General features: G+C 45.0%; 1 non-coding gene across 1 annotated transcript; it reads right to left on the reverse strand.

Annotated features, from left to right (window-relative positions):
* Positions 1 to 739: 739 nt before the first annotated feature.
* Positions 740 to 813, reverse strand: trnat-agu (transfer RNA threonine (anticodon AGU)). Its single transcript has one exon. It is a non-coding gene; the product is annotated as a tRNA-Thr (tRNA).
* Positions 814 to 7,812: the final 6,999 nt, after the last annotated feature.

Below are 7,812 nucleotides of genomic sequence, written 5' to 3' on the forward strand. Positions count from 1 at the left end.
CCCTTTACATCCTTGCAATACACTGTCTGTCCAAAAAATGGGTGGAGGGAACTTCTTTCATTTATTGAAACACCAACATCTGCCAGTTGAAAATCAACTCAAACCCATCAGAGAGAGAGAGAGAGAGACTGTCAGAGAACTTCCTGCATCCAGTCCTGACCCTGTTACACTCCGCAACTGCTCACCCAGACCCCACTGAACACTGTTCCCGAGACACTTCAAATACTGTTTACAAAAGGCAGAAAAGGTCAAAGTTAATCACAGCTGTATTGAATAGAACAAAGTTTAATATCTTCTCACCGTCTCTCGGTAACCACATGAGACACAGGTTTTCTTATTCGCTTCCTTTGATTTTTCTTGTTCCTGACTGACAAATATTCCAAACCTCGGCTCAACCCTCTCGCTTGCGTCATGTCCCAGTCACGGTTGAAAGCAACACATAACGACAGAAACACTCTGAAACATACAACACGGTCACACTTTCCTTCAGTGAGATGAATGTCGAGCTTTTTTTCCAGGTTGAATGCATCTGTGAACAAACTTCTATGAAAGAAGTTGCCTTTGAAATATCAGCACTGAATTTCTGTACAAGGAGGAACAGCCATTCCAAACTCAGATCCTTCACAATGGCTGTTTTCTCCTGTGACTGAAATTCATTATGTAATTTGAATTCGAAGTCAAAGTTCACAAGACATGGATAAAATTATTGATTAGGAAACTTCGAAAGCACACTGTAATAAGGCTCTGCTGGGAGTTGAACCCAGGATCTCCTGTTTACTAGACAGGTGCTGTAACCAACTAAGCTACAGAGCCAGATTGAAAGTGCTTGTGCAGTTGAAATCAGAGAAGGGCACTATTTATTCTAAAAAAAAACAACAAATGCTGGAACCACTTCGCAGGTCTGGCAGCATCTGTGGAAAGAGAAGCAGAGTTAACGTTTTGGGTCAGTGACCCTTCTTCGGAACTTCCGAAGAAGGGTCATTGACCCGAAACGTTAACTCTGCTTCTCTTTCCACAGATGCTGCCAGACCTGCTGAGTGGTTCCAGCATTTATTGTTTTTATTTCAGATTTCCAGCATCCGCAGTATTTTGCTACTATTTATTCTCATCCCATTTCTCCACTGGTCACAGCATATTTTAACTTTTCCCACTTACTGATACAGTCAATCATATTCTCTATTTTTCCCAGAACTGAGAATGAATGTTTTGGAAGAAAATACATAATTCAATTTTTTCCAAAAGGTTACAGAACACAACATGTGAGTAATATTCCCCATTGCTTTCTCAGTGCTGATGGATTGTGAAGCGGGAGTCAGCCAGAAGTCCCACTGAGCCGCAGTGACTCTGAGCTGACAATGAAATGAGATAAAGTTCAATCTTTCACAGTGAGATGCTGCAGAGAGATAAGATTCCCGAATCAAAGTGAGACTTTCTCATACTGTTGTTGAATTTCATTGCAAACACTCCTTGTACTCTCTGCTAGTGAAGCCTAAAAAAATGGAGAAACAGAATGGCACTCAAACTCACAACCCTGAGATGAAAAGTCTCATGTTCGACTGACTGAACTATCACTTCTACTCGGTCTCTTATTGTTTGGATGCAATGTATGCTCCGATGCTGGGGCAGCTTTCAAATCCTGCCATGGATCCACATGTCAGAGTGAGTTACATGTTGTAGACTCAAGCAAAGGAAATCTGCTCACTTCCAAAACTATCAGCGAGTTGAAGCTGATTACGATCAACATCATCAGAGGTCAGAACTACCTGGTGAAAGAAAATACCCTGAAGAAGGATCCACAATTATTCAAACGCATCGGCAAAGTGAAAAACAAAAAATCGATGAGTTAATCCAAGACAAACAACAGAAACACAGAAGAATTCCATTCCATACCAGAACCCAGTCCTGTAGTTTTTGGATCCAGCTCTCAGTTACTGCTTCACCTTCATACACACACTTGGCAATCTGTACATTGAGTTCATTTCAATTTTGTCAACAGGCTCTTTGAATCCAGTTCTCTGGTCCTAAATAGGCTCCGTGTGAAAGTCAACTCCGCTTTTTGTAAGGCTGCAACCAATACATGACCTTCAACTAAAAACACAAATGAAGTAGAGGTCATGCAGAATTTGAAAACAGGACCTTTCACATGCTATCCAATCACACACTCAAAGCGAAAAACATACCCCCAGACCAACAAGCCATTTGCAAAAAGTACTATTTTTAGCTCTCTTTAGTACTGTGCCATTAAGTATATATTGCCTCTCCCTGTTCCTTCTGCTCAAGTGCATCACCTCACACAAGTCATATTAAATTCCATCTGCCACCTGTCTGCCCATTCTGCCTATCACTGTCCTGTTGCAGGCAGGTCATTTCATCCTCACTGTTTACCACTCTTCCAGGTTTGGTGATTTCGGTATATTTTGAGATTCTACTCCATATTCCAAGATCCTAATCATTTACATATCGCAGGAAAAGCAGTGGTTCTCGCAGTGACCATTGGAGAACACCCACTGTCGACTATCCTCCAGTCTGACAAAGAACCATTTACTACGACTCTTTATTTTCTGTCCTTAAGGCAATTTTCTATCCAATTGGACAGGGAGTCTCCTATTCCATGAACCTCAATTTTGTTCACCGCCCTTTTATGTGGTACCTTCTCATCCATTCTTAATCCATCCATCCATCCTGTCTTAAAATCCATCATCCTCCTGTTTGTTCATCAAAAAATGCAGTTAGTCAAGCATGAACTCCCATTTATTAATCCATGCTCACTCTCCTCAATTAAGTCAAATCTCTCCAAGTGACTGTTGCTTTTTTTCCCTAATTATTGTTCCTAAAACCTTACTCACCACTGCTGTTAATCTAACTGGCCTGTAGTTACCTGGATTGTCCTTACACCCTTTGTTGAAATAGGAAGTCACATTTGCCACTGTTCAATCCCCTGGCACCTCCACAGTGCTTGTTGGGAGGGTGTTCCTGGTTTTTGACCCTGCAACAGTGAAGGAATGGCGGTACAGTGCCAAGTCAAGATGGTGTGTGACTTGGAGGGGAACTTGAAGGTGGTGATGTTCCCATGCGTCTGCTGCCTTTATCCTTCTAGGTGGTAGTGTTTGTGCGTTGGAAGGTGCTGTTGAAGGAGGCTTGGTAAGTTGCTGCAGTACGTATTGTAAATGTTACACACTGTTGCCACTCTGCACTGGTGCTAGAGGGAATGAATGTTTAAGGTGGTGGATGGGGTGCCAATCAAGTGGGCTGCTTTGACCTGATGGTGTCAATCACTTGAGTGTTGTTGGAGCTGCACTCATCCAGGCATGAGTATTCCATCAAATTCCTGACTTGTGCCTTGTAGATGCTGGGCAGGCTTTGGTGAGTCAAGAGTTGAGTTAGTTGCCGCAGAGTTCCCAGCCTCTGGCCCGCTCTTGTAGTTGTAGCTGTAGTTGTAATTGTAATAGGCAACCGTCCGTCTCGGAAGGCGATGGGCTACACCCAGGGTGTACGTCACTTCTGTATTAAACATCATTTGTTGTGGCTGTGGAGGACGACTCGCGTGTGACAATCCCTTCCGCAGCTGGTACAGATGAATATCATTGGCCTGAGGTCGACTGATAATTTTTCCTTCCTCTGGGCTCTCTTTCCCTCCAAATGGTCATTTCTTTTGTCCTCTGCTTTTCCCATGGTCTTCCTGAATGCCTTTCTCCAGGAATTCCAGTCAGCAGGAAGGACTTCCCATGCATCGACTCCAATCCCAGTCAGCTTGAGATCTCTCTTGCAGATGTCCATGTATCACAGACGTGGGTGACCTGTTGGTCTCGTGCTGATAGCAAGCTCACCAAAGAGCGTGTCTTTGGCAAGGCGACCGTCATCCATTCAGCACACATGACCCAGTCAACAGAGTCACCGCTGACTCAAGAGGGCAAACATGCTGCAGATCCCTGCACGCTGGTGTACTTCCGCCTTCGGCTCTCTGTCCTGCCAGGAGATGCCCAATATCCATCTGAGGCAGCGGAGGTGGAAGCTGTTCAGCTGCTTTTCTTGAATTGCATAAGTTGTTGATGCTTCTCTATTGTAAAGGAGGGTGCTGAGAACACAAGCCTGGTACACGCAGAGCTTTATATTTTCGATCAGTTTGCTGTCGGTTCATACTCGTCTTCTCAACTTTGACATGACAGCTGCAGCATTGGCAATCCTGGTGCTGATTTCAGTATCAAGGGACAGATTGCTGGTGATTGTTGATCCAAGGTATGTGAAGCTGTTGACAACCTCCAAAGTGAGGTTGTCGATGTTGATGGAAGGTGGAGTCTCTACGTCCTGACCCATAACTTTGATCTTCCTGATGCTGATCACCAGTCCAAATTCCTTGCAGGGCAGGGAGAAGCGATCTACAAGCTGCTGCAAGTGAACTTCATTATGGGATGTTAGCACAGCGTCATCAGCAAAGAGCAACTCACAGACTAGGAATTTACCCACTTTGGTCATGGCGCGCAGTCTTGCCAAGTTGAACAGCTTGTCGTCAGCTCTGGTATGCAGGTGGACACCCCCATCTGAGTCACTGAAACTGTAAAATAGCAGCATGGAGAAGAATATGCCAATTGTAAAGGATGTGAGCTGTGAGGAGGTTACAAGGAGGTTTCCAGGGGTCTTGGAGAGGCTAAGTGAATGGGAAAGAACATGACAGATGGAAAATAATGTGAATAAATGTGAAGTTATCCACTTTGGTAGAATAAACAGAAAGATATAATATTTCTTAAATGGTGAGAGCTTAAGCACTGTTAATGTCCAAAGGGACCTGGGTGTCCTTGTTCATGAGACACTAAAAGCTCACATGCAGGTGCAGCGATCAATTAGGAAGGCAAATGGTATGTTGGCCTTCACACAAAGGGTCTTGAGAACAGGAGTAAAGATGTCTTGCTGCAATTGTACAGAGCCTTGGTGAGACCGCGCTGGAGCATTGTGTCCAGTTTTGGCTTCCTTATCTAAGGAAGGATATACTTGCCATAGAGGGAGTGCAGCAGAGGGTCACCAGATGAATCCCTTGGATAGTGAGATTGTCCAATGAAGAAACTGGGCCTGTATTCCTTAAAGTTTCGAAGAGTGAGAGGTGATCTCATTGAAACTTGCAATATTCTTACAGGGTGTGACAGTGTGGATGTAGACAGGATGTTTGCCCTGGTTGGTGAATCCAAAACCAGGAGACATAGTCTCATAATAAGGGATCGGCCATTTAAAACTGAGATGGGTGGAATTTCTTCATTCAGAGGGTGGTGAATCTTTGGAATTCTCTACCCCAGGGGTCTGTGGAAGTTCAATCATTGAGCATGTTCAAGACAGAAATTGATAGAAATCTTGATACTCATGACTTCAAGGGATATGGGGATAGCATGGGAAAGCAGTGTTGAGGTAGATGATCATCCATGATCATTGAATGACAGAGCAGGCTGGACGGGCTGAATGGACTCCTCCTATGTTCCGAAGAGAGTTGGCACCAGGACGCAACCTGCTTTATCCCACTGCTGATCGTGAAAGCGTCTGATGTTGCTCTATTGTAACTCACAGAACTGTGCATGTTTTCGTAGAAAGAAGCGATGAGGTCCAAGAGTTCAGGAGGGCAGCCTAGTTTCCATAGCAGTTTGAAGAGTCTTTCTTTGCTGACAAGATCCAAGGCCTTGGTGATGTCTATAAAGACAATGTCGAGTGGTCTGTACTGTTCACAGTACTTCTCCTGTAACTGCCGACGTGAGACAATCATGTCGACTGTCAATCTGCCAGCTCTGAAGCTGCACTGAGACTCAGGATAGATGTGTGATGTCAGGGTCTGCAATCCGGTCAGAGAAATGCGAGCAAAGACCTTCCCCACAATACTTAGCAAGCAGATGCCTCGGTAATTTCTGCAGTCACTGCGATTCCCCCTTATTTTTGTACAAGGTGACAATACTTGCATCACGTATGTTTTGAGGTGCAGATCTTTCCTTCCAACAGAGACACAGAAGTTAATGGAGATGCTGCAGCAGAGCTGCTTTTCCACTTTAGATGATTCCAGGTGGAATACCATCATTTCCCGGGGCTTTACCACTGGCAAGATGGTCAATGGCCTTGTTGAGCTCTATTATGGTGGGGTCACTGTCCAGCTCCTCCATGACAGGGAAGTCTGGAATGGCGCTGAGAGCTACTTCAATGACAATGTTCTCCGTTATGTAGAGTTCAAGGTAATGCTCCACTCACCTTTCCATCTGCTTGTTAGGTTCAGTGATGATCACCCCTGTCTTTGTCTTCAAAGGTGCTGATTTAGTTACTGCTGCTCTCATTGCTTTCTTAATTCCTTCATACATCCCTCTAGCATCCCCAGATTCAGCAGCAGATTGTATGCTGCCGCAGAGTTTTAACCAGTATTGATTGGTGCAGTGCCGAGCAGTTTTTTAAAATTTCCAAAATATACTTTATTCATAAAAAATCTGTAAAAAATACATGACCGAACAGTTTCAAACAGCACCAAGTCAAAAAATGCAAACAGCGCAAGAGAGATCAGTTTCCTTCAATACAATCATGAGTTGCCTCACAACCCTTCCATTTCATTTGTCATGCCATATATATTTTTACATTTTACAGCAAATGAAAATTTTCCCAATACAGTTCGAGTGGTTTCCCATGGATCCAGCTCCTCAGTTCAGCTTGGTGGGGGGACCTTACACACTTGTCTTTCCTCATTGAGCCTTTGCTGCGGCTGCCCCAAGCTTTAGTGCGTCCCTCAGCACGTAGTCCTGGACCTCGGAATGTGCCAGTCTGCAACATTCGGTCGTGGACAACTCTTTGCTCTGGAAGACCAGCAAGTTTCGGGCAGACCAAAGGACGTCTTTCACTGAATTGATAGTGTTCCAGCAGCAGTTGATGTTTGTCTCAGTGTGCGTCCCTGGGAACAGCCGTGGAGCACAGACTCCTGAGTTACCGAGCTGCTTGGGATGAACCTCGACAAAAACCACTGCATCGCTTCCACACCTGCTTTGCAAAGACACATTTCAGAAGGAGGTGGGCCGAGCAGTCTGCAGAGACTTGTTTCTGGCAGCTCTGAGAGCATCTAGATGTTGTTAGCTGGGTACTGGTTTGTAGTTCATGAGGGCTCTCCTCTTAGTTGCAATAACTGACTCTATTACAGTCCAATAAGCCTCACACCAGTCAGCATTCCTCCCATCTCTTTTCCCATACACAGTGAGTGCAGAGTTATAGATGGTGGTGTGCAGATGATTCCACTTTGACACTGCACTGAGGCCTTGAGCATTGTTGTTTGAAAGAGCCTGATCGAGGATGTTGAGGAACTCCTGGGTCCTTTCTGGATCAGTGGTTCGGCAAGTGTTGATCAGAGGACGACCTTTCTTCATGGATGGATGAAGCTTCCTTGTCTGAAGCCTGACCTTGTTACACACCAGGGAATGGTCAGTGTCACAGTCAGCGCTGTGATAGCTGTGCGTGATGAGGACACTGCTGAGGGTGGTACGTCTGGTGATGATAAGGTCTAGCTGGTGCCAATGGCATGATCTCGGATGTCTCCAGGACACCTTGTAGCACAGCTAGACCTGGAAGTAGCTGTTCATCACACAGAATCCATGGTGACAGCATAGCTCCAGCAACCTCTGTCCATTTTTGTTGATCTTGCCAATCCCCTGGTGCCCTAAGCTCATTGGCCAAGCTATAGTCAGTATCGAAGTTTGCGTTGACGTCTCCTAGAAGGTACAATCCCTCAGTGCTGGGAATTCTACTGATGGCAGTGTCAAGTGTCACATAGAATTGATCCTTGACATCTGGGGTGGAGGTGAGTGTCGGCAC

The sequence above is a fragment of the Heterodontus francisci genome, unplaced genomic scaffold, assembly GCF_036365525.1.
Source record: "Heterodontus francisci isolate sHetFra1 unplaced genomic scaffold, sHetFra1.hap1 HAP1_SCAFFOLD_43, whole genome shotgun sequence".
Lineage (NCBI taxonomy): Eukaryota > Metazoa > Chordata > Chondrichthyes > Heterodontiformes > Heterodontidae > Heterodontus > Heterodontus francisci.